The sequence below is a fragment of the Peromyscus eremicus genome, chromosome 5 (assembly GCF_949786415.1).
Source record: "Peromyscus eremicus chromosome 5, PerEre_H2_v1, whole genome shotgun sequence".
NCBI classification, from domain to species: domain Eukaryota; kingdom Metazoa; phylum Chordata; class Mammalia; order Rodentia; family Cricetidae; genus Peromyscus; species Peromyscus eremicus.
Window position 1 is genome coordinate 117,918,364 of NC_081420.1, and position 26,526 is coordinate 117,944,889.

At 44.0% G+C, this 26,526-nt stretch overlaps 1 protein-coding gene and 1 long non-coding RNA gene across 2 annotated transcripts in view; one reads left to right on the forward strand and one right to left on the reverse strand.

The window, feature by feature from the left end:
- Window positions 1-883, reverse strand: part of Ednra (endothelin receptor type A) — a 66,102-nt gene extending 65,219 nt beyond the window's left edge. The window contains exon 1 of the mRNA XM_059264281.1: window positions 519-883. The gene's annotated coding sequence lies outside the window, so the exon portion shown is untranslated. The remainder of the gene's footprint in view (window positions 1-518) is intronic.
- On the forward strand, window positions 1-26,526 carry LOC131911875 (uncharacterized). The gene is made up of 3 exons (XR_009379448.1): window positions 1-114; window positions 6,527-7,089; window positions 25,582-26,526. It is a non-coding gene; the product is annotated as an uncharacterized LOC131911875 (long non-coding RNA).

The window sequence follows — 26,526 nt, forward strand, 5'->3', positions numbered from 1 at the left end:
GCAAGTGCCCTTTAAAGGACAGCCCAGAGCAAACAGCCCAGACCTCCAACAACAGAGTTCCAACACTAGCTGCAGTCATGGTGTGAGAGGATTCACAGATATGGAATCTTCACAGTAAGTGTCCCAGGGTGCGGGATGCCAGGAGGCTGCAGTGGCCAGCTTCACCAGCAGGCTCTGGAGCAAGCTTTAGGCGTGATACCACTGAAAGTTCTTGCCTGTCTGTGGAGAAAGAGACACCCCTGGGCCAACTTCCTTTTCCTAAAAATCAGTCTCTCCTGGGGATGTAAAATGCTTTTGATCTGTGGTCAAAGCTCATCACCCCCACTCCACTCCCACCCGGTAGCGCTCGGCCCCTAGGAAGATGACCCACACTGGGCTCCAGGGCAGGTAGGTGCCAGCCCCCGCCGCGGCGTTGCGGGCGGTGTGCGACACCCCAGCTCCTCCTAGCCGATTGCCCAAGGATGCGCCCCTGTCCCTCGTCCCAGTCCTGATTCCCATTAGGAAAGATTTGCACCGACCTGGGGGTTCCTCGGACGCAGACAGTGCCAGGTTCGCGCCTGGGCCAGACGGAGCCGGAGCGAGAGAAGGTGGCGTGCAGGGTGGCGGGTGGCCGCGGCTGCAGCACTGCGCCGACTTGGGGGAAACTCCCCCGGCAGGGCCCGGGTCCTCTGGAGGAGATCTCGCCCAGCCTGCAACCTCCGGAGACGATTCAGTGGATCAGAATGGCTCCCCACCTTCCTGGCACAGTCGCCAGGCCAGAGGAATGGGTGTGCGCTGGAGCGTTCCAAGCAAAAGCAAACTCCGGAGGAACACGCCTCCCGCGGTCCTTCCTAGACTCCACAGGCTTCCAGACCTTCCCCTCCACTCTGGGACCGAACTGCAGAAGCGTCCTATCCCGCCTCCCCTTGGGGGAGCAGCCACCGAGCTGCAAGGCTGCTGCCCCCGCCAGGCCCAGAAGGGCAGGAATCTTTAACTATTTCCTTCCTGAGATAAAGCTGGGGGTGGGCCTAGGAGGGCTAAGGGAGGGAGTAAGGAGTAACAGACCAGACTCAGAGTTGTGCGGGGCCTTACAAAGAAATTCAAGGCACCAGGCTGCGGCGAGAACAGGAGGATTTGATCTGCAGGGGAAGCCAGGGCCGAAGGGTCGGGCCTCCCTTGTCCACTGTCAGCTTTACTTAGCTTGTGAGTTCTCCTCACCTTAGAGGAAGTTATGTCCTTGCATCAAGTGAGCCCTCCAAGACTACAAAGCCTTAGCTCAGGGCAGGGGGAAGCTGGAGAGTCTGTGGAAGGTTCTCATGCATGCGCAGAGAAATAGTGATGCCCAAGTGATTGAAACGATGATGGAGAGACCCTACAGAAGACGATGTCTTTCTCACAAGACTGTGTCAAGACTGTATGATAAGATGAGGGCATAGGAGCAGAGATGAGGGCCAAAAGCCATTGCATGTGAGTTGACACCTGGGTTCCTCAGAGAAGGGAGCTTGCTTGTATGGGTGCTGTGTAATTTACTGGTTCTTCACATTAACTGTGGTGGAATCGGACCTCAGTTTGTTCTTGGGACCTTAGGAGGAGGGGTGACAGGACTTATATCTCCTCCTGGGAAGGAATTTTGGCAACCTCACAGTGTGGTGGCTAGAAGAAATGTCCCAAGAGCAAGGAAGGAGAAACTGCCACCTATGTAAGGCCTCGGCCCGGATCCTGGCACCAGTGAACTTGTGCTCAACTCCGTCAGCCACTGATCCCAGATCAAAGGTGATGGCGCAGAGGCCCCGCTTGCCAGTATGTGGAGTGTCAAAGAATTCAGGGGCCATTTTGTAAAACCATCAAAGAGATAACAGAATACCACGGTGGACAGGTATTAATATTCTTCTAGTTTTGTTGGATCAGGCATTACCTTGTACATTAATCTGGTCTAACTATGACTTCTCCGGGAAGGAGAAGTTGCCTCAGTTTTCACGGCTCTTTGTGCCTACAGCTTGGCAAGCTGACATTGTTTTCCAGGAAGAAAAGTTGCTGCCTCCTCCCAGAAGAGGCAGTTCTTAACTTGGTATGTGAAATGTACTGGACCTCAGGCCGTACTCACCCCGAGGCCAGAAGCTTGAACAGCGGGCCATCTGTGTGACTGAACACGTCAGTCAGTCTAGTCTCTGCTACAGCACTCCCGATGGCCCCCACTTCTTGCTAGTCCCACCCTGGTATAGAACTAGTCATTAAAAATTCTCTTTCACACCCATTAGAATGGTCACTATTTAAACACAAATGGAACCAAAAAATACGAAGTGTTGGCATGGGTACTGAGAAGCAAACTCCTGTCTTTTGTAGCCAGGGGTAGAAAACAGATCAACGGCAGTGGAAGACAGACCAGTGTTCCTCAAGTAACTAAGCATAAAATTACTATGTGGTCTAATGTTCTGCTTCTGGATCTGTATACAAAATAGGCCAGAGCCGCTGGTTCTGTGGACAGCAAGACCCAGGAGGCAGAGCAGCGGCAGGGACCTGCTTGGCTGGCCTCTTACTTCAGGTTAGCTTCTGTGCCAGGGCTTAGAAAGAATTCCACCTAACTGGCCTATGTGGGGAGTTTGTTTATTTGTATGTGAGTGTGTGTGTAGGTCAAAAGACAACTTTGGAAAGTTGGGTGTAAGGCTGGAGTGCAAACACCTTTACCCACTGAACTGTCTTGTGTTCCCGTGATCGTTAACTGAGTCCTTAGACGGTCATAACGAACAGCTTAGTTTCTGTTTAATGACATGGACTTCAGCTCAATTGATTCTGTTTTAAATGTGTTTCTGCTTTGTTCTGTTTATTTTATTCTTTTTCTTTGATTTAACACTATGGTCACATTTATAAAAGAGACCTAGAATAGTCAAAACCATAGAGGAGGTAGAAAGTGATTATCAGGGCCTTGGAGAGGGGGAACTTACTGTCATGTGTTTAAGAGTTTCAGTTTGGGTGACGAGAAGACCCTGGGATGAGCAGTGGTGGGAGCCACACAGCCATCCATACTTAGTGCCCAGGGACTGCGCACTGGAGGATGGTTACAGTGATAAAGGTATACTATATGGTTTGCCAGGAAGAAACAAACCTTCCTGACGTCAAGATAAAAACATGCCTTACTTGTGTGTTCTACTATCTATAAAGTGAGTTTACTGCCTCTTGGAAGAAAGACCTTCAAATCTGAATAAACATGCTTACGGAAGCCACCAGACCATCGGTTCTCAACCTTCCTAATTCTGTGACCTCATGTTATGGTGACCACCCAACCATAAGATTATTTTCATTGTTACTTTATAACTGTCATTTCACTACTGTTATGAATCAGATGTAAATTTTTTGGAGACAGAAGTTTGTCTGAGGGGTTACGACCCACAGGTTGAGAATCAGTTGTCTTTAGAAAAGCTTAGCCCTGTCTCCTGGGTGAAAGCCCGTAGACGCTCCTTACCCTGTACATTCAGCTTCTCTCTGTTTTACTTTGAAGGCAATGGCCCCAGTGAACTCAATCTTTTTTTGGTCAAATTTACGTCATTTCTGGCTAACCCTCTCCCTGTAGGCAAGCTGGTATTCTCGCCCCCTCCCCCCATTCTTTTGCACTCCCTGTTTGGTACGTCCCGAGGGTATTCAATTAGGATATTTAGCCAAGTTTTCCAAGCTTGACTTTCAAAGGTGCTTGTTTTCCCTGGAAGATGCAGGCAGGTTTGAAGGCTTTCTAGACTTCAGGGAAACTTGCTTGCATTCTGCCTCCACCAGCATGCTAAGTGAGGGTTCCTGTCCAGGCTTTCGCTCGGCAGTGGATCGTATTGATTTAACAAACAATAACCACCGTAGATTAAGACATACTTGAGACAGCACTTAAGAACCAACTGTTCATGTTTCCTAAGGCAAATACTCTTGTAAGTTTACTTCGTGGTTCAGACCTGCAAATGCATCTCAGTTGCTGAGCTTCCAGGATCTTCAAACTCAGCACACAGCACACATCTGAGTCTCGCAGCATTTGCTGAGAAGATATGCCTTTTTTTTTTGAGATCCCCCCCAAGGAAGTAGGACAGGAAGGATTCAGAGAACCACAAAGATAAAAAGGAAGGAAAGAAAAGGGAAATGTATACGGTAACATGAAGATTAAAACTATTACTCCAGTCTTTGTATTGAGCAGTGTGTGTGTGAGAGAGATGTGTGTGTGGTGTGTGTGTAAGAGTTGTGTGTGTGTGTGTGTGTGTGTGTGTGAACGAGAGAGGTATGTGTGTGTAGTGTGTGTGAGAGATGTGTATGTGTGTAGTGTGTGTGTGGTGTGTGTGTGTGAGATGTGTGTGTGTGGTGTGTGTGAGAGAGAGGTGTGTGTAGTGTGTGTGGTGTGTGTAAGGTGTGTGTGTGTGAGATGTGTGTGTGTGGGGGTGTGTGTGTGTGAGGTGTGTGTGTGTGTGTGTGTGTGGTGTGTGTGTGTGAGATGTGTGTGTGTGTGTGGTGTATGTGTGGTTTGTGGATGAGCATCTTTGGCCTGAAGTTGAAAAGTCTGTGAGTTGTGTGAAATTGACTTGTAAGTGCTTTGTTTTCGAAAGGAAATGCGATTGACACTTGACTCAGGAGTTGGGGACACTGACTCCCTCTGTTTAGTTACCTTTCTCATCGCTGTGACCACACGCCTAACGAGAAGCAGCTTGATGAAAGGTGCACCTGGCTCTCTGTTGAGGGTACAAGGCCTCGCTGTGGGAAAGGCATGGTGGCAGGAACTTGCCAACTTGCTAGATTTAGAATCACCATGGAAATCCACTGCTGGGTGTGTCTACACGGTGTTTCTAGAAAGTTTAAAGAGGGACCCCCCCCAAACGTAGGCAGTACCATTCTACTGGCTAGAGCCCAGGGCTGAATCAAAAGGAGAAAGTGAGCTGAGCATTAGTGTTCATCTTTCCCACTTCCGGCTGTGGACACTGCCTCAAGTTCCTGACACTGTACCTTCCCTCAGGAAGCCCTTACATCTCTAAGGGCAGATAGAACTCAGCTGGGGATGGACTGCTTTTCCTCTTTGAACTACGGAATCTGAGTCCTGATTGAAGTGGCAGCATTAGGAAGGGACCTTGAGATGATTGCTGAACTTGGTTCTCCTCTTGAGTGGACCATCCTCTTCCCCACAGTGTAGGCTGCCCTTGTCCAGTGACCAAGGCCCTACGAAGTTGCCACCCACATCATTATATTTACACAGCCTGGCTAGTGCACCCCCTTCCGCATCATGGCTGTCAGCACTCACCCCACTTCTGTGCAGAAAGGGTGCAAGGTGGTGGTCTACACCCCCAGGTCTCTCCACGTGTCGTGTGGTGGGGCCCTTGGCTTGGAGCAAGGCCTGACCCTGGATCCTCTCTCATTTCTCCTTCACTATTCTGGTAGTTGTACAATCAATCATGTGGAGGAGCCCTACAATATGATTGGAGCCTATGAGGGTATAGACCACTTGCATGCTGTCTTAAGCGTGGACTCCTCCAGGGCCTGTAACATTGCTGCCTCCAAAGACCCTTTCCCATTCAACAGCACCAACAAACCCTTCTGTTTCCAGCTCTTTCACAAGGAGGCTGCCTCTAGGTGTTTTTCTATACAGTGATCTGTTGTCCTTGGCAACACACCTGTTGATGAAACCATATCTACTCCTTACATAGAATTTTTTTCTTTTTACTGTTCTCCTAACCTTTATGATGCCAGTCTTGTCCCTGCCATGACCAGGTGCCTCCTGGGTCACCCTCCTCTCTGCCCTTCTGTGAGGTGTCCCTAGATTTGAGGATAGGTGATGATGTCTAAGGTTTTACACTAGTACAAAATGCATGACAGTTAAATTAGTTTTACACTTTCTATGGCCAATGGCACCATACATAGTCTATCAGTTTTGTGTGTATTTTTGTTTAAATTTTAACTTTTTACACTCTTCATGTGTATTTTATGGTAGTGTATGATAAGATAGACTATTATCTACATAATTTTGATCATTTATGGTACACCTTTTACTTATTTAAAAAAATCTAGCCTTATTTTCAGGTAAGAAAACTCAAATTTCATTAGTAAGAGGGTACATGCAATTCAAACCTGTAGTGTTCCAGGGTCAATTGTATTCCAAAGAGTGTGTCGGTGGATGACTTGCTGATAATTCTAAAGGGTTTTCTTTCCTTTTTTCTTTGGTTTTTGGAGACAGGGTTTCTCTGTGTAGCCTCACATTGTAGACCAGGCTGGCCTCAAACTAAGAGATCCATCTGTCTCTGCCTCCCAAGTGCTGGGATTAAAGGCGTGCGCCACCACTGCCCTGCCTAAAGTGTTTTCTTATGGCAACAATGTTGTACCAAGTCCCCCAAAGCACAGGTTATCCCGTCAAAAAACATTTACTGCATGGTGTAGCTCAATTGCTGTTGACCTCACTGGAGAGCTGAGAAACTTCTAGCCTTAGCATCTCTTATAATGGGGTAACCAGATGCTGAGTGCCCTCTGAAGATCCATTCCAGAAATGTCTAACTTGAATATAATCAAGACTTTAGCTGTCTCTGTTTTCAGAAAAGAGAGTGAAGAGGCGACAAGAGGAGCAAATAGCACGAGGAAGCAGACACACAGCCTGAAGGGAGACTTGAACCCAGACCACCAGCTCTGTCTCTTCAGTGAGCCAACCAATACAGAGATTTAAGGATGGACAACAGGACAGGATCAGGACGTTTGCATTGTCTTGGATTAGGTACAGGTTTAGAAAACCAACTCTAAAGGTCATCTTTTTGTTTGTTTGTTGACTGGAAGTCAGCATCAGAATTTGTTAAAAATTTGCAGCCGTGCAGTGGCAGCGCACGCCTTTAATCCCAGCACTCAGGAGGCAGAGGCAGGCGGATCTCTGTGAGTCTGAGGCCAGCCTGGTCTACAGAGTGAGTTCCAGGACAGCCAGGGCTACACAGAGAAACCCTGTCTTGAAAGAGAAAAAAAAAGAATTTATTTTGAGTTGGGGAGATGGCACTGTCAGTAGTGCTGTGTTGAAAGGTTCCTGAGAATCTGAGAACACAAAGAACACTTTCTAAGAAGAAGGAGAAGGAGGAGGAGAGGAAGAAGAAAAAAGAAGAAGAAAAGAAAGAAAAACACCAGGTGTGCTGATAGAAATTTGTCCCAAGGCTGGGAAGTTAGAGACCAGGAAATCTCTGGGGCTTTCTGCCAATCAATCTAGCCTACTGATAGTTCGAGACCAGAGAGAGACCCTGTCTCACAAATAAACAAATGGACTGTCCTTGAGAAATGACACCCAAGATTGTCCTCTGAGCTCTATACATGTAACATGTACACAGACACATGCATACCCAGAGAGACACGGACTACATGTTAAAATATTGTCTTGGTATGTAGAACAGCTTTGTATTTTATAGATTCTTTAGTGCTTTCACTACCAAAGCATAAACAAAGCAATGTGAGTTGTAAAAAGAGAGGTAGGGACAAAGAGCTACAAGGGTAGACATAATACAAGTCCCAAGCAAGGGTGGCCTGAAGGATAGCAGAGCTGTTCAGCAGCAAATGTGCATTATTGATCAAGGAAAGAGAGGAAGGGCCTTAAGGTGATGCAGAGATCATTAATCAGAACTGCCACTGTCACGGCAGGCCCAGGGAAGTCTGTGAGCATCTCACTGTCAATGACTGCCATGGCCTCTGGATTTCAGTAGGCCCTCATGACACCTCCTGCTGACTCGGGGACCTTGTCACCTCCAGAGGTGCTGAGGTCACACTCCCACCAGAGAAGGCCCAGAGGACAAAGGATCAAACCAAAGATAGATGCTTCAGCCTTGGGATCCAATGGAACTCTCCTCTCTATGTTCTGGACTTGCTTGCAATCTGTTATCTCTTCTCTTTCTTGGGATTTCTTCCTTTTGGAATGAGAGCTTTTGTTCGGTGCCTGAGCAAGACTGTGCTGTGGAAGCTAGTCTGGTTTTACAGGGACCTGGCTGGACAGGAATTCGCCTCACTCAGTTCTGACTTAGATGATATTTAAATGTCTTTGGACCTTCAGCTTTCTAGCTGGAATGATCTTGGACTTTGGGGCCTGTTGGAATTAAGGCAATTTTAATATGAGAAGGACTTGGGCTTTTAGGGGCAAGAGGGCAGCAGGAAGTTGTGGCTTGAGTTTTGCGTCCCCTGTCATTTAGGTGTTGATCTCTTACCAACTGATCTGATGTATTTGGAGACAAACTTTTTGCAAATATTTAGGGTTCAATGTAGTCTTGGGGGTAGGGCTCTCATGGAGGATTAACAACCTTATAGGAAGAGACACCAGACAGCTAGGTGTCTCTCTCCTCACCATGCGATGACATACTGAGAAGGTGGCCATCTGCAAGTCAGGGGGACAGCCCTCATCTGAATCTGACCATGTTGCATTCAGATCTTGAGCTCACAGATTCTATAATTGTGGGAAGATACATTTTCATTTATAATATCAAAATACCTTAGAAATCTAGCCTAAGGTATTTAGTTATTATAGATAGTACCTGTCATGTATATATTAGTAAATTTATGTCAACTTTTCTTATGTGAGGCCACAGATTCCTCTATGAATGTGGTCAATTTGTAGATGACAGAATCATATTAAAATGCCAAAAAGTTAAACACCCTTGATTGCAGATGAGGTTATTGAATTTTCCTTTAAATACTTTATGAGAGTATTTGTTATGGTCATACGCCTTCTGCAGTCCATTTCACACTTGTTTTGAGGCCCATTCTTTGTTTGCATACTTGCTTAGTGTAATAAGCCTTTATGAATAACTATTAACAACCCTTCCCACTTACTGTGTGCATGCATGCATGCATGATGTTGAGTGCTCTGTGTGTGTTGTCTCCTGAAGGTAGTGTAGCATCTCTGTAGAATAAGTTCTGTTTTGGTCCTTTGTGGCTTTTGATAAAAGCAAAGCTTAAAAAGGCTGAGTGGTTTGTCATTTAAGTGTGTCCCTTCCAAAGTTCATGTTAAAACCTAATCTCCATATGGTAGCACTAAATGATGAGGTCTTTGTTGGGAGGGGGTAATTAAGTTATCAGTGGTTTCATGAGTGGATAGATGCTCTTATAAAAGAGGTTGGAGAAACTAGCCACCATGCTTTTAAGTCTTCTGTCTATCTGTTCATATCCTCTGGAGAATGCATCACCTTGGATACAGACAGGAGACGTCATATGCCCACTTGACCTTCAACTTCCTGGCCTCTGTAACTATGGGAAGTAATTTGTTTCTTACAAACTTCCCAGGCTTAGGTGTCATTTTGCTATTGCAACACAAATGGACTAAGTTCTTTAGTGAGTAACTGATGGGTGGGACCTGTATCATTGATACCAACTCCCTCATTAATAAAATAATGATTATTTTTGTTGCTGTTGCTGGTGGTGTGTGTGCACGTATGTGGGGGTGTACATGCCTTTGTGTGTATGTGTAGAGGCCAGAGGTTGATGTTAATGTTGAGTATATTATTATTATTCCCTCCACCGTATTTTATTAAATTAAAAGGCACTGTGTGTGTGTGTGTGTGTGTGTGTGTGTGTGTGTGTACATGTGTTTGTGTTAGTATGTACATACATAGAATGTGTCAGATTCCCTGGAGGTGGAGTGGTTTTGAGTTGCCCTGGGGTGCTGGGAAACAAAACCTGGTTCTCTGTAAGGACAACAAGTGCTCTTTACCGCTGAGCCACGTCTCCACTCCTTCCACCTCGCTGTTGGAGACAGCATTTCTCACTGATCTGAAGCTCACCAATGGCTAGGCTGGTTATCTGGTGCTTCCAGGATTCCGTCTCCCCCACCCAGCACTAAATTCCATGTCAGGAACTGTTGTCTCCTTGTTTTTTGACACACTTCCAGAAAACTTCATCTACTAATTCCACTGGTGTGTTCTGTTGGCCAAGAGAGTGGGGGTTTTATTTACCTTCATTTTGTAGGAATACATAACAATTCAAACTACTTTGAATATTTAAAATCTTATTGTTCTAATGGCAGTAATTCTTTACACAACTTTAAAACCTACAGCCTACACTTCTATGTACACACAGCAGAACATAGTATCTGTGGCTGGTAGAGAACCATAACTATAAAATCAATTGTTCCTTTCAATTCATAGAAGAAATAAGATGTTTTGGTTTAGAAATACAGAAAATGGAATCCAACCAAAACATTGCCCAGATGAAAAGAAATCATGTTGACACTAAAAAATAAAAAATCAACATCCGGGGAAAGGGCTTGGTGCAGAAAGCCTTAGCTTTGACATCTGTCTTGCTTTCATAGGTGACATCTGTGTTGGTTAACTTGATTAGACCATGTCCAGAGTGAGGTCAGTCCAGAGTCTGAGTCTCATAAAGCCTTCCTCTGACATTGCTGGGCTAGGGCTATAGCTTAGTCAGTAAAGTGTTTGCTGTACAAGCCTGAGGCCTTGAACTTGGAATCCCCAGAACCCACAGAAAACAGCTGGGGGTGGTGGCCTGTGCTTGTAAATACACAGCAGGGGAGGTGGAGACAAGCATATCCCGACACTCACTGGCCAGCCAGCCTAACCTAATAGGTGACTCCCCTGTACCACTAAGAGCTTTGTCTCCAAAATTGAAGTGGAGGACTCTTGAAGAATGACAGCTGAAGTTGATAACTCAACTGGCCTATACACAGACAGACAGACAGACAGATAGATACAGATTCTGTCATTGTTCTAGAGTAGAGATTGAAAACTCCTTTGTGTAAAGGACCAGATATTAAAAGTTTCAGCTCTGAGAGCCCTATGGTATTTGTATCAGTTACTCAACTTTGTCCCTGAACCTTAGAAACGGTGGTAGATAATACACAAATGGGGCTGTTTTAATACTTTATTTATACAAAAAAAACCCCAAACAACAATAACAACAAAAACAAGTGGCCGTCTGAGTTTGGCCTGTGTGCTATTGTTTGGTAACACTGATCCCGTTGCTACAATCAAACGTTTGTCAAGAAACAAATTAAGGGTGAAAGGTTTTCTTTGGGCTCAGGGTCTGAGAGTCCAGCTCATCATGGTGGGGAAAGTATCGTGGTGGGAGCCGCCTGAGTCAGTGCTCACAAGAGTGTGAGATGAGTCAAGAAGCCAAGATGTGGCAGGCAGTGGGGCTGGGCTGTAAATCTCAAGCGCTGTTCCCAGCGATCACCTCCAGGAAGCCTCTGACTTCTGAAAGCTCTACAAATTTCCAACAACACTGTCAGTTGGGGTTCCAATATTCAAACACATGAGCCTATGGAGAGAGTTTCCCATTGAAACCATGGCAACACCCAGCAGAGAACAGCAAATGCTCGTAGGCTGGCTTGCTGATACATGACCCTCACTAAGAAAAACCATTTTTCTTGTGCTTTTTTCTGGGGCAGTTGTGGTAGAAGGTGTCACCTCACTGAAAACTATGGATGTGCACAAAGCCTGAAAGGATGGTTCAACAGCGTCCTTCCCTTTTCCTCCCTTTCCTGGAAGATGTTGCTTCAACCATTTACTACTTTCAGTCCAATCCCTCCCAGCAACTTACACACACATCAATATATATATGTATGTATATATGTATGTATGTATATATATGGAGAGGCTGTTTTTTTTATTTCATATTGATGAGGTCAGACTTTCTTATCTGGTAGACTTGTCTTTTTATCTCCTCACAGCCACGAATCTTAGCACTGTTTGTTCGTTTCATGTTGGGGTTCAGATTCTGAGTATTTCACAGTCTGGCTGTACTATAAACTGTTTAGTTAGGTTTCCCAGATGTTGAAGTTCTTCACAGTTTTTACTTTTACAACAGAGCCGTGAAGAACACTGGTGTCCACGTTTTGAAGGTATGTGTGTCTGGGGATTAATTCAGGCTAAGTAAGTGCTCTGCCTCTGAGCTACATAGTCACTTCCAACTCTGCACATTCTTTTTTGGGAGAATGTGTAGGTTTTGCCTCTAGAATTGAGGACGTTGCTATCGATGAGGAAGACATTTTTGGTTGAGGATGATCCATTCTCTCTTAAAGCCACTATATTCCAATTCTGTAATAGCATAAAAGGAGGCACAGACTGTATTTATATTGTGTTATATAAATACACTACGTAATACATAAAGTGTTATATAAATATAAAGTGCTACATTAAGCTGAGCAAGGAAGATAGATGAGGAGCACTTGATGGTCTCTGGAAAGGGAAGCCAGATTAGCAAGGCTGCCCGGGTTTACAAGAGAAGAATTCAGTTCTGAAACAGTTTGCAAACAGTCAACTGCAGACAGCTGAGAGCCGCCGAGACCTGGGTCTAGGTAAAAGCTTCGGGCTTGAAATAGGAGAACAGGGTAATTAGTCACCAAAGCCATGAGTTGGATGCATTTTATTTTGAGACAGAATGTGGAAAAAAGAGAAGGGCAAAGAGACCAGAATGAACCCTGTCCCAAGTTTTAGCGCAGCAACAGCTAGACAATTGTCCAAAACAGAGACATCCGAGAGGAAGTCAGGGCAGGGCAGTCAGTGTTGGAGACATGGAGGAAGGAGAGAACATGGGTGGTCCTGAGAGGTCAGGGAAATGAAGAGAGAGTGGCCTTGGAGACAGCCAGTGCGGAATATTGTTCTGAGCACGGCTGACTTAGTTTTTACACTCATGCCTCAGCTTCACACACACTCAAAATAACTCAGTAATTAGAAACAGTGCCAAAGATGAATAGCCTCATTGCTCACTTTAAATATAAATCCTTCCACTAGCTTTATATTTATCACTTGGAGGAGGAAAGTCAACACCCTCTACAACCAGCATGTGCATTAGGCTTTTAAAGAATTAATGGTAACTTTCGGGACATGGATTTGTTGGGAAACATTCTTCTTATATTTTTCTGGAGTAGAGAGCAAAGAAACAGTAAGATAAGATTTGAAGCAAAGTCCTTCTCTTTTTTCTGTCCTTTATTAAAAATGCTTTTATACAGTATATGAACAAAAGTTCACATTTTCTCCCCAATTCCCCTACCCTCCCCTCTTCTTTCTTCTTTTCTTTCTCTTCCTCCTCCTGTTCTTCCTCTTCTTCCTCACTCTCTCTCAAAATAAACAAAATAAACACCCCCAATGAAAATTAAAATAAATAAGGAAACAAATGAAAAACCAAAAAGACAAAACAAAAGCAAAGCAAACACCCAAAACAAAACAGCAAAAAGTGGAACAAAAAGCACACACACAAACACACACATACACAAACACATACACAAACACACACAAACACACACACCCACATACACACACACACACACACACACACACACACAGAAATGTCGACTCCATTTTGTGTTGGCCAACTCTTCCTGGGCATGAGACCTGCTTTGGAGTGTGGTTGATGTACTCAGTGACACTCTGTTGGAGAAAACCAATTTTTCCTTTCCTGAGCAGATACCAATTGCAAATAGCTTCTTGATTGTGGGTAGGACTTTGTGTCCACTTTTCCTCCTCTGTGCTGGGATTTTGTCTGTCTTGAGCCTATGCAGATCTTGTGTGTGGAAAAGCTCTTTTCTGATGTCAAATTTACCTTTTTAGAATTTGAAGATATATTCTATTATCCTACATGAATTCTTTTTCTTACGAACACGTATTTTTCATAACAAGATTCAGTGTGATAAATGCTGTGGCATGCGAGGCTCAAACTCTGCCTCTTTCTAATACTTAATGATCACTGTTCTACTTTCAGGTCGTTATCTAAATTCTGTGTTAAAAATTCAATAATTGAGCCTCCTAGTTCTTAATTTTATTTTTATTTCTTTAAATTTTAGCCGGGTGATGATACACAACTTCAATCCCAGCACTCAGGAGGCAGAGGCAGATGGATCTCTGAGTTTGAGACCAGCCTGGTCCATAGAGTGAGTTCTAGAACAGCTAGGGCTACATAGAGAAACTCCGTCTCAAAAAACTAAAAAGAATACAAATTAAACTATATATTTGTGTGGATATATACATATGAGTGCAAATGTCCAAAGAAGTCCGAAAAGAACATTTGGTCCCTGGAACTGGAGTAAGTTGCCAGATGTGGGTGCAAGGATTGTATATGTCCTTAACCTTTGAGCTATCTCTCCAGCCCTGAGACTTCTAGTTCTTCATGTATACTTACTGGTTCTATTTAAGAAATGTCTAATGTAGGGTATGCTCTGTGGCAAATCTTTCTAATTTCTAATGCTTTAAGACAGTTCTGCAGTAGATATGTTTTATGATGTGAAGAATTTTTAATCAGTAAGTTGGACATGGTAATACAGGCCTATACTCCCAGCATTTGGCAGGTTGGGGCAAGAGGATCAAGAACTCAAGGTCATTGTCTTGGTTATTTTTCAATTGCTGGGACAAAACACCATATCCAAGACAACTTATAAAAGAAAGTTTATTTAGGGCTTACAATTTGGAGGCTGAGTCAGTGACCGTCGTGCCAAGGAGCTTGACAGCTAGCAAGTAGGCACAGTGCTGGAGCGGTAGCTGAAGGCTCACATTGGGATCCACCAGGAAGAGGCAGAGAGAGAGAGAGAGAGAGAGAGAGAGAGAGAGAGAGAGAGAGAGAGAGAGAGAGAGAGAGAGAGAGAGAGAGAGAGCCGACTGGGAACAGCATGGGCTTTTGAAACCTCAAAACCCACCCCCAGTGACAGACCTCCTTCAAAAAGATCACACCTCTTAGTCCTTCCCAAACAGTTACAACAACTAGGGATCAAATATTCAACATGGGTCTATGGTGGGCATTGTCATTCGAACTACCATAATCATTGGCTATAAGGTGAGTTTGAGTCACAGTCTGGGGTAGGTGAGACTCTGTCTCAGAAACAGAGTTTAGAGTCAGAATTTCAGACTTTAGAGTTCTTGTCTCATTGTACAGTTCCCAACACCTCGGCAGCTTCTACAGACGTTAGGTGTCTTCCCACACATTCTTCTTACCCCACCTCTCCCAAAACTTAGATGTTCTTGTCCAAAAGATGATGGAGAGATTCGGCAGCATCTCAGGGGTCTCTGCTCACTGTATTTGGGGAAACTCAAGTATGACTTTATTAGGGATGGTGTAACATAACCCAAGGCAGAGTGGCTTACCATGCAGAAGCTCTGGCCACAGTTGTGAAGACTGGAATTCCAAGCTGTCAGTAGCTTTGATTGCTTCAGAGGCCCCCTCGGTAGGCTGCAGATGGTTCTTTGTCCCTGCACATGTCTCAGTCTCATCTTAGGGACAGCGTCACGTTGTCAAGCCCCACCATTTATGATCTCATTTACTTAAATGATCACTTTAAAGCTGTGTCTGTGAATACAGTCACACCTTGAGAGACTGGCATTTAGGAATTCAACACAGAAACATGGAGGGACACAACTCAATTCCAAGCAACATCTATGGTTCACTGGGCGTCTTAAGGGGTGTTTTCGAGACGTAGTTAGCACACCTGCTACACTCTAGGCTCCTTAGCTCTGCTACAGTTTGCTGCCTCTTGCACTGCCCTCTGGGTTTTAATGACTTTTAAAAATGTTCACGGCTGGGCATGGTGGTACATGCCTTTAATCCTAGCACTCAGGAGGCAGAGGCAGGCAGAACTCCAACTTTAGGGCAGCCTGGTTCCACAGAGTGAGTTCCAGTATAGCTGGGGGTACACAGAGAAACCTTGTCTCAGAAAAAAACAAACAAACAACAAAAAACAATAGCAAAAAATGTTCACAGTTTGCTTCATGTATTTCATCAGTGTATATTATTCTTTTCTTTTCATAAACATTCTGTGGAATTATTTCAAAGTAAATATAAAGACATCCTGACACATATCACTAAGTGTTTGATTTCATGTATCTCAATACAAGAGCATTTTCCACTTTATTTGATTATGTTCACTGCTTATGTCTTCTCAGATACAAGTCTTCAGTTTTGATATTTTCCTGGAGAACTGATTTCACCTCGCTGAGGGCTTCCTTCTGCATCAGATCTGCAGACTGGTGTTTCTCCGACATGCCGTCATTCCTAAAGTGGCCTGTGGTTAAATAACATTGGGAAATGCTGGTGGACGTGCATCTGGAGGCAGCAGTTCTGGTTCTTACTTGTTGCTTCAGTGACAGCATCTGGATGTTACTCCTGGGAAGTTCACTAAGGCTGCACTGTGATTTCTGTTTCTACGAGACTGAAAACCCCTCATGCCTTGAGGATGCTAAGTTTTAGACACTATTTTATTTTGTACCCTTATCTACTTTGCTTCTTGGAGATGTTCTGGCTGCTTTAATGGTTTTACAGAACATTTACTGTTTTTATTCTTTTTTTTTCTCTAGACAGGGTTTCTCTGTGTACTTTCGGTGCCTGCCCTGGATCTCACTCTGTAGACCAGGCTGGCCTCGAACTCACAGAGATCCGCCTGGCTCTGCCTCCTGAGTGCTAGGATTAAAGGCGAGCACTACCACTGCCTGGCTACTGTCTTTATTCTTAATATCTTACAGGAAGTAAGTCAGGAATTCATATCAAAGATGCCGTCTCCACCCTTATCCCTGTCTTTATTCTGAGTTAGTTCAGTCACAGGACCACCATATTGCTAGCTTTTCCCTAGTCCATTTAAGCTTCTGTAACCACACAGTATAAAGTAGAGAGCTTGTAAACCACAGAAAGTCAGTTCTTATAACAACAGAGGCTGGATAGAAGTCTAGGGCCAGCCCTGTTGTATTTTGTGTCTACCAAAGGTTCATAGATAGAGTTACCTCCCTAAGTTGTCAAATGGTAGAAGAAAAAGGCTCCCTTGGGCCACTTCTTGGTTTAGTCACCTTCCTCAAAGTTCTATTTCCTAGTACTATTTATTACCATGGGAGTTAGGAATGCATCACAGGAAGTGTGTGGGAGGTAGTGTACATTGACAGGGTGGGAGTGGGGTGGGGGTGGGGGGATGGGATGACAAACATTGAGACTAACAGCTTGCATCTACATTCCCATTCCATAATCTTGCAAGGATGTTCACTTTCTTTTCTCTTGAACTTCACTAAACAAAGACTTTGCTTTCTCTTATCTCTTGATATTCCTTGCAAAATAAAATCTCATTGTCTATATTACTTATTTGGCATAGGTAAAAGTCTATGTTGAGTCTGCCCTGTTCTCTGAGTTAGGCAAATGTCCTTGACCACTTTCATGAAAATGCTGCCCTCTTACCTGCTGCCCTGGAGTTGACTCTTTGCTTTCCTTGGATTTATCAGGTCTTCATCTCAATTTCTGACTCCTGAGTTTTTATAATACTGGCACAGTTTAGGCAATTGTTTCATCTGGTGCCCCACATTGGGCGCCATGTGTAGCAGGCTTTCTTGGACTGCCAGCCCCCAAATCATGACACAGAGATTTATTATTGATTATGAAAGCTTGACTTTAGCTTAGGCTTGTTTCTAACTAGCTCTCATAACTTCAATTAGTCCATTTCTATTAATCTCATGCTGCTACATGGTTCATGGCTTTTACCTCTCCTCCTGTATGTCCTGCTTCCTCTCAGTCTCCCCTGCATCTCATCCATGTCTAGATTCCTCTCCTCTTCTCTCTTTCTGCCTGGAAGTCCCATCTAACCTCTTCCTGCCTAATTACAGGCCATTCAGCTCTTTATTAAACCAATCAGAAGGTGCCTTGGCAAAGACACATCTTCACAGTGTACAAAAAGATTATTCCACAACAAGTGGGGTCTTTCTAGACATGCCCAGTAAATCACTTACATCTGCCCCCAACTATTCATTCCCTTCTAGGTTTTTAAACTATTTGTTTAATTATATCCCCGTTTCTTCCTTTGGAGCTTCTAATGAAACAAAACAAAACAAAACAAAACAAACAAACAAACAAACAAACAAACAAATAAAAAACAGTAAGAATAGTCCCTGGAGCCAAGAAAATTAAAAGCTGAATGAGTGGGCAGTCAGGTTGCGTGCTTTAAGGTGATGTGTTTCCAGAGTTAATTAATTTGGTGCACTAGGTGGTTTCCTGGAGAACAGTATTTAGTTCATTTACCACACTGAAAAGAAAGAGCTTTAAAACATGTGTTTACAGCTAACATTTCAAAAAGTTTTCTAATATTTCTGTAAGGAAGCAGGATAGGCACAGCAATTCTCTCTCTCTCTCTCTCTCTCTCTCTCTCTCTCTCTCTCTCTCTCTCTTTCTCTCTCTCTCTCTAACCAGAGTTTCTCTGGGAACTGCATTATGAGTGATTGTGGGTAGATTTTATTTTCTTCAGTGACAGTGTTGGATTTGAGGACCCCATTTCCCTAAAGGTTCCCACTCATCCTAGAGCCTTTCTGAAAGCAGTGCAGTAGGAGTGTAGGAACAGACACAGACCTGACCAATGCTTCCAGACTGCTTTCCCACAGTAATATTCTTTGGGGGAATTGTAGTTGGTTGTTTTTACTCTTTGACTCTTTGGAGGACCCACCATCCAGCTCCCAAATAAATCACAGAGAGGCTTATTGTTACTTATGAATGCCCAGCCTTAGCTTGGCTTATTTCTAACCAGGCTTTCTTAACTTAAATTATCCCATCTTTTGCCTCTGGGCTTTTACTTTTCTCTATTCTGTATAACTTTCTTTACTTCTTACTCCATGGCTTGCTGTGTAGCTGGGTGGCTGGCCCCTGGAATTTTCCTCCTTCTCTCACTCCTAGATCTTCCCTTCCCAGATTTCTCTTCCTATTTATTCTCTCTGCCTACCAGCCCTATCTATCCTTTCTCCTGCTAGCTATTGGCCATTCAGCTCTTTATTAGATCATCAGGTGTTTTAGACAGGCAAAGTAACACATCTTCACAGAGTTAAACAAATGCAACATAAAAGAATGCAACAATCTTTGCATCATTAAACAAATGTTCTACGGCACAAACAAATGTAACACATCTTTAACTAGTATAAGACCTAAGGTTGGGGAGAAGTCTCAGCCTGTCAAGTGCTTGCTGAGCAAGCATGATAACCCAAGTTCAATCCCCAGCACCCACATACAGCCAGGTACCCTGGGAAGCACTTATAACCCCAGCCCTGGGAGGTAGAAATGTGAGGATCCTTGGAGCTGGCTGAGCAGCTAGTCTAGCCAAATTGGTGAGCTCCAGGTTCGTTGAGAGACACCGTCTGAAAGAGAGTGATGGAGGAAGAGATCCTGCTGATCCATGGATTCCACATGAATGTACACACACACACACACACACACACACACACACACACACCATCTCAAGGATTTTCAAGTTCACTCTCCAAGGTCCCCAATTTATTCAGTGACAGACGCAACTGATGAAACAGGCAGATGAAATAGGCTCTCCAGCTGCTCTGCAGACAGATAACAGTTATCAGGGCTCCCCTCCCCTCACTGGTAACCTTAAGTATCACTACTAGACTGTAAGATCAGAATTCTTCAATGGAGCATTGCCACAGCAGTGCTGTGACTGGAGTCAAGTTGTATCTTAATTAAGGGGCATGTGCTTTGGATGGTGGCAGCTAAAGGGTATAAAGTTAATATATATATATATATTAATCATCACATGGCTGAATTATAGAAATCACACATTTTACAAAATCAATGTGCAATTGAGTTTCTACTGTGTCCTAGGCAGTGGGGCAACAAATAAGAACAATAGATTCACCCCAAGGAGCTAATATTCTACTACAGAGACAAGACTAAGATAACTGAACAAGATATATATAACAAAATTATATTCATAATATAACTTCAGTTAAAGATCCGTGCTGTAGGTAAAGATTCTGATGAAATGGAGCTATTTTAGAAAGACCTTACGTGTGTGTCAGACTGTTGTACAGGTACTGCAAGGCCATTGGCGAGTCCTCGAGCCCAGGGCCAGCAGAGGTGTCATGTACGTCCCAAGATCTGACTTAGCATTGGCCATTGGCTGGAAGCATCCGGCAGGAATGGTGGGTTTTGGTGCAACCAGTGGTGAACTTCAAGTGTATTTCAAGGGTCTTTGGGCCATTATGCTTTCATGGTTGAAAATCTCCGTGGTGTGTCCTACAACTCACAATTGTTATAAGATGATTTTAAGGTATTGGAGGGGTTTGAAGAGACAAAGACCTTAAACTTAATTATTAAAATGCCATGTTCCTCTGTGAAAAACAGACTACCAAGATGTAGAGGGACACTGCAGGGTGGAGACAAAAAGCTGTCTGGATTAGAAGCAACAGAAATGATGAGCTAGGATAAATTTTTGGAAGAATCTAGAGAGAGAGTTAAGATATTTGTGAGAAGAAGTAAGGATGTTTGCCCTCATTCATGGAGATGGAAAGTATTCAGGAAGGCTAGTTCAATCAAGGCTCAGTTTTATGGATGTTTGTGAGTTTGAAACACTCATAAGATATGAGTGGTACCTGGTGGCCAGCTGGATACCCATGCAAATGTAGAGGACTAACAGTGTAGAGGCAGAATATTTTGGAGTGTGTGCTAGGTTTCATCTGTGCAATTTAATTTAAATGAAAATGAAAGAGTCCTCTTGAGAGTGAGCAATGTGAAGAAGGGAGAGAACCAAAGACAGCTTGGCCTCCACACAATGGAGGTGAGGAATAGAGAGGCATGGAAGGAACCACCAGAGGAGCAGGTACTGAAGCGGAAGGGGGACTATGGCAGTAGTGTCCCAGAATATGTTTCGGGGAAGAAGTGATCCACTACATCCAGAGCTGCCAAGAAACTGGTGGGAATTCTAAAGTGACCTTGGGAAAGGCAAGATGAAGGTCTTGATGACCTTGACAAGAATGAGCCCATTAGGCCAGTAGGGAAACAGGCAGATGGGTGATAAGCGCAGATGGTAAGCCGAGGCCTTACTTCAGAGCAGAAAATGGGGTACAGCCACAGTGTGTGTCCATCTGTGTGTGAATGTTTCAGAGTGGAGATCTAAACTAAATACTCAGAGCAGGCTGTGACTTTTTAGGGGTTTCTGGATAAGCACAAGCTGTCCTTGCATAGGACAGTGGGACCGGAAGTCTGAGGACAGGTTGGCTGTCAGAGGTGCTGACACAGCAGTGCTTGTAGATTCTGCAGTAGGCTAGAGGAAGGTACCCGTCTGCTTGCTTCTGTTTTCATGGTGAGATAGGAGGTAAGATCATTGTTAAAAGGAAGGAGCTGAATGTGGAGGTACATGTGCTTAGGAGGCTGAGACAGGAGGATCGTGAGTTCTAGACCAGTGCAAGCCGCACAGAGGGCCTCTGAAAAACAGAGAGAGACCTGGAAAGAAAAAGAAGAAAGTAAAAGGGGTTCAAGGAGGGACTGACAGAAGATCAAGAAAAGAAGATAAAGAAGGGGTGAAATAATTGTCTCCAGTCCTAGACTTCAAGAGAGTGAGCAATAGTTCTCAACTTGTGGGTCACGACCCATTTGAGCATTTGAATGACCCTTTCATAGGAGTTGCTTAAGACCATCAGAAAACACGGATTTTTTTTAACATTACAGTGCATAAAAGTAGCAAAATTACAGTTATGAAGCAGCAACGAAAATAATTTTATGGCTGTGGGTTACTTGAGGAACTGTGTTCAAGGGTCGCGGGGTCAGGAAGGTTGAGAACCACTGCTGTACAGGGTAAAACTGAAGCCTGCCAGGCAAACAGAGGGCTCACCCGAGCTGGGCTAGCAATGCCGAGAAGAGGCCATCCATGCAGTTAAGGGTTCTCTTCCGGCTGTGTACTGCAGCGGTTCTCAGCCGGGGAAACTTTGCCTCCGACAGGACATCTGGAAAGGCTTCAGACTGTCTTCGGTTGTCAGTAATTGTGAACGAGGAGCATGGCACTGTGGGTTGGAGATCTACACAGCACCTTCTTTTGACAGTAGCAGCACAGTTAGTGCCTGTGGGAAGGTCGTTGGAGATTGACAGAAAGGAGGCCCGTCCTCCACAGCTCAGTGTAAATCGCTTCCAAATTTCCGCAGCATTTGCGTGAGAGATTCTACTTTACAAGTTCAGAGCCAAGTACTCCATCAAGTCTTAACACTTAGTTAAAATTCAAGTGTGCTGAAGAAAAAAAGCAGGCCAGCCTTGTCATTAAAAATAACTAAACAGGGAGAGGGACCCCATAGCCCAGGGAGATTCAGCTTATGGACCTCCTACCCCAGACTCGGGCTCCATTATAGCTGGATTACATGTTTGAACCACAAGGCCCACAGACAGATTTTTGGTTCCTCTTTCTGGGTAACCCCGTTCTAGAATATAATCCCTAAGAAAACTAAAAAAGGACTGTTTTATAAATCCCCTGGGATGGGGACAGTACTGGGAGGGGATGGTTTATGTCTGCTTAGATACTCAAATGGGATAAGATGCGGGGTCTGAGGCATTTTATAGTCTGTGCTGCAGTGGCCTAGGAAGTTTCCCTGGGCTCCTGCACTCGGACACTCGCTCCCTAGCTGGTGGTGCTGTTTGGGGCGCCTTCAGGAGGTGAAGCCTGGATGTAGGGAGTGTGTCCTGGAGGTGGGTGCTTCCGCTGCATAGCTGGCCCCACTTCCTGTCCCCTTTCTGCTTCCTGAGTATATGATGTAACCAGCCAGCCCTCTGCTTCTGCTGCTGCCTCCCTGCCTGCTGCCTGCCTTCCTTTGCCTGGGCTGTGTCCCTTTGGAATTCTAAGTTCCCTTACGCTGCCTTTGTCAGGGATGGTGTCTCAGCAATGAGACAGAATGTGGTTTCCCCTTTGGCACTTTTCTAGCTGTGAGGTCTTGAGCGAATCCCTTAAAATCTCTGAGCTTCAGTTTTCACATCTGCAAACCGGCAAAGGTTATCCTTGTCTTTCCCTCCCAAGGGTCTTGTGCTAATCAGATGGAAATCAAACGAAAAACCTTCCATACCGACCACACTACTTGGCCAAGGATTCGATTTTAAAAGTCAGTAGAATTTTGACTTCCTTAGAGATGGCTCTTTATTATTAACAATGAGATATTACTGTATGAGAAAAAACAGATATAAAACAGTAGGTGCTTTTGTTGAAGCAAACGGAACAATCCGCTGGGCCTGATGGAAAGGATGGATTTGTTTTCACCAATGTTCCCGATTTATGCCTCCCCAGAGGAACCATGTTGGAAGTGTTTTCATAGAAACCTTTGAAGAGTGAGTTAGCCATGCTTAGCATGCTCAGTTTGTGCAGGGGGAATTTTTTCTCTACAGCAGATGTTTAGGATTCAGCGTTGGTCAGCTCCATACAACTAGTGTCTTATTCTTTTAATTAGAGTGTCTAATTGGGCAGGCTGTGTGAGTCAGTGTTCAGTTTGAGAGTTCCGCCAGGCAAGGACTGTAAAGAAACCATGTTGAAGTCAGGCCATGAAAACTCAGCATTCATGTAGACCCAGCTAATTCACCAGGGAAAATAACCTTGGGGTGTATTTATTGTAGAGGAAAATTAATGGACCTGGCACCCCCACCCCGCCCAACCCTCCTGTGACCTGAAGTTATGGAAGTGGAACCTTCAAAGGACAAAGGCTGTTGAAAGTCTATGGTGGATGGAGGGATAGCATTCTAAAAAGGTGAACAGAATAGTGGATGCTGAAGGGGAAGCCAACGGCTCTGGCCTTTTCCCAGTGGCTCAAACTGTAGAAATGGAAAACCAGTTTTTAGATATAAGTAAAATTATTAACTTATCAAATTCTTTGGCATGAAAGATAACTTATATGCATTTCAAATGCAGCATGTAAGTAGATAAGAATGTGAATTAATTAAATATAATGCAACATTGCGTATGTAAACTCACATTTTAAAAATGAAACTTTCAATGCATTGAGAGAATATTTTCAAAAAGAATGTAGAGAAGAAAGGTTTACTACTGCTTAGAAAGAATTCAGTATTTTTCTTGAGTTGACCTTCTCTTTCAGCCACAGTCCCACTTTTGGTCACCTTTACCAAATTTCCCTAAAAATGCTCTGTTCTCATTGTGCCTAGTTTCTTTTTCATCTTGTCTCTTGGCTTTGCTTACTTTGAACTGGTTCAGGCCAACTTGGAGACATATGGCTATTCGATTCTTTTTGGTGCACGTGGAGGCAGGGGAGGGTGGTCATGTCTTCATCATGTCGTTACCGAGTCATAGTGAGAACATTCTAGAACATAGACAGGACACTGAGAAAGTCAGATATTTCTAGCACACACCAGGTTTTTTAAAAAATACCATTTTTTCATGAAGTAGGGGTGGGAGAAAATACTTGAAGTGAGATGCATGATATACATTAGCATGGCTACTATTAGCTTCATCTGTGGAAACCCACTCACTCATACACAGTGATTCTGGGAAAGTCCTCTTGTACTAATCAGGGAGTAAAATGCAACCAAAAGGTTACTAGGTAGTCTTTTAAAATTATGAGTGTTATAATTTCAATTATGCCAGAATTAAAAGGAGCCTTACTATCCCACCCAAAGCTCTGATCTGGTAGGTGAGTGAGCCAGGGAATCTGAATTTCAAAACAAGTTCCTGGTCCAGGGTCTGTCTTTCAGAAGCCTTCATATTGTAAGTGAACTCAGGTTCAGTATTTCTTCCAGAGTTAATTTCAGTAAATTTAGAAAATAGTGTATTTCACCACTGTTTGAAGTCTCAATTTATTGCTTTAATTCTGATCTTAATGGACACATTAACACTATAATTACCTAGTCAAATGTCATTTTTATCTTCATTGTGCAAATCTGATATGAAGATTTTTGTTGTTGTTCTTTACATTCAGTACAAGTCTTTTTTAATTTCCAAAATGGATTTTATCTCCTTGATGAGTTATTTAGAAATATGGTTTCTAATTTGATTGATTGATTGATTGCAGACTTCTTGGGGCCTATTTCTAGCTTTGTTGCACTGCCGTCCGTTACGATACCGGGTCCTCGTGCTAGGTCAAAGTTCCTTCCTGGTACAGGACATGGTAAGATTTCAGGGGCCCTGGAGGCAGCTCAGGTGTGCAGGTGGCTCCTCTATCTTTAGGTCTTCTGCCTCTGCTCAAGGATTCTAGACTAGTGACTCTTCTTTATTTTAAAATTTTATTAGCTTATTAAAATATTTACTAGTGTACGTGCGTGTCTACATGTGTGAGTTTGTTCACATGTGTGTGCAGGTGCCCTTGGGGGCCAGAGGGCATCCAAAGGGATTCAGAACCAGAAATACAGACAATGTGAGCCACCTCTTGGTGCGGGGAACTGAGCCCAGATCCTCTGCAGATGCAGTGAGTGCTCTTAACCACTGAGCCACTTCTGCAGTCCAAGACTATTAATTCTTTTTTTTTTTTTTTTTTTAATCTCATTACAGATGGTTGTGAGCCACCATGTGGGTGCTGGGAATTGAACTCAGGACCTCTGGAAGAGCAGTTGGTATTCTTAACCGCTGAGCCATCTCTCCAGCCCCCCGACTATTAATTCTTAAACCTGAGTAAGCATGACCCTTTCCTAGAAGACCTCTTATTACCAGAGTTTTGGACTCCATAGGTCAAGTATTCCAGGAATTTTCCTAAGTTTGGTGGTGCTGTTTAAACTGCGGGTCTGAGGATCATCGCTGAAGACTGCTGTCTAAATTCTAAGGCCTTGTCTTCTCAAGATTGTTTTTGTCCAATATTTTGGTTTTTATTTGGTAGTGCATTTCACATCCTTTGTGTCCCTAACACCTCTGTGTGTTTTTCACATAAGAAAGGAACTCTATTCTGCAATGTAGATCAAGCTTCTGATTGTTGTATTTTCTTTTTCCAGACTTTGAACTCTTTAGCTCTACTGATCTCATCCGAAGTTGAGGATTTTCAACCATCATTTAACAGTCAAGACTCATGGAGATGCTCAACTGTTGTTTTAAAAAATGATAAGCAGTGCTGGTTACCATGCGGAAAGGTCATAAGGCACGAGCCACGACAAAACTCAGTATCAGAGCTTTATTAGGAGGAATTGGAGGGGCAGGGCACAAAAGAACCAGGCGGGGGGGGGGGAGCAGAGGAGAGAGAACAGAGAAGGGAGAGGAGGAGTCTGTGTCCGGCTTTTTAAGGATTCCCATGCACATGGTCAGGTATGTATGTGGAGCTACACCACACATGTGCTGATTGTGTGACTGCTGCATGCAATGTGTGATCACGCAGCATAATGATGACGCAAGATGTAAGACTCCTTGCTTAGCTGCTGAGCTGCACATGTGTGGTCATGCAGCTGGAGCGGCGGCAGAATCCTAACATCAACCATACATGTTTATGATTCTCCTTAGGTATCCAGGAGTATGGCAGTGTCTGTATGAACTTTAAATGCTTCGTGATTTATTTTTGACACACACTCAGGGTTGAGACTAGCAGTATACGCTAGTAAAAAAATCCTCGCCTTTCTGTCTGTGCCAGTGTTTCACTTCTTTGAGGATGTGTCTCTCTGAGGTGGTAGCTGTGTCTTCAAGGATACCTGAGCACACCAGGGTGGACTCAGCATAGGCTCAGGCTGGAAATCAGAGAGTAATGAACACAGACGTGAACTTGAAGCTGTAAGAATGATGCATGGTGGTAGGTTAGAGTTGGAAGAAGAAAAGAAACTTGGGGGCTAAGCCTTGGGAAATGTAATCTTGGACTGTTGGAGGCAGGGAATACAAGAAAGATCTAAGTGTGCTGTAGAACTGACTTCAAAAAATTACCCACTCACATGTAAAATCAGCTCTGCAGCTCTTGT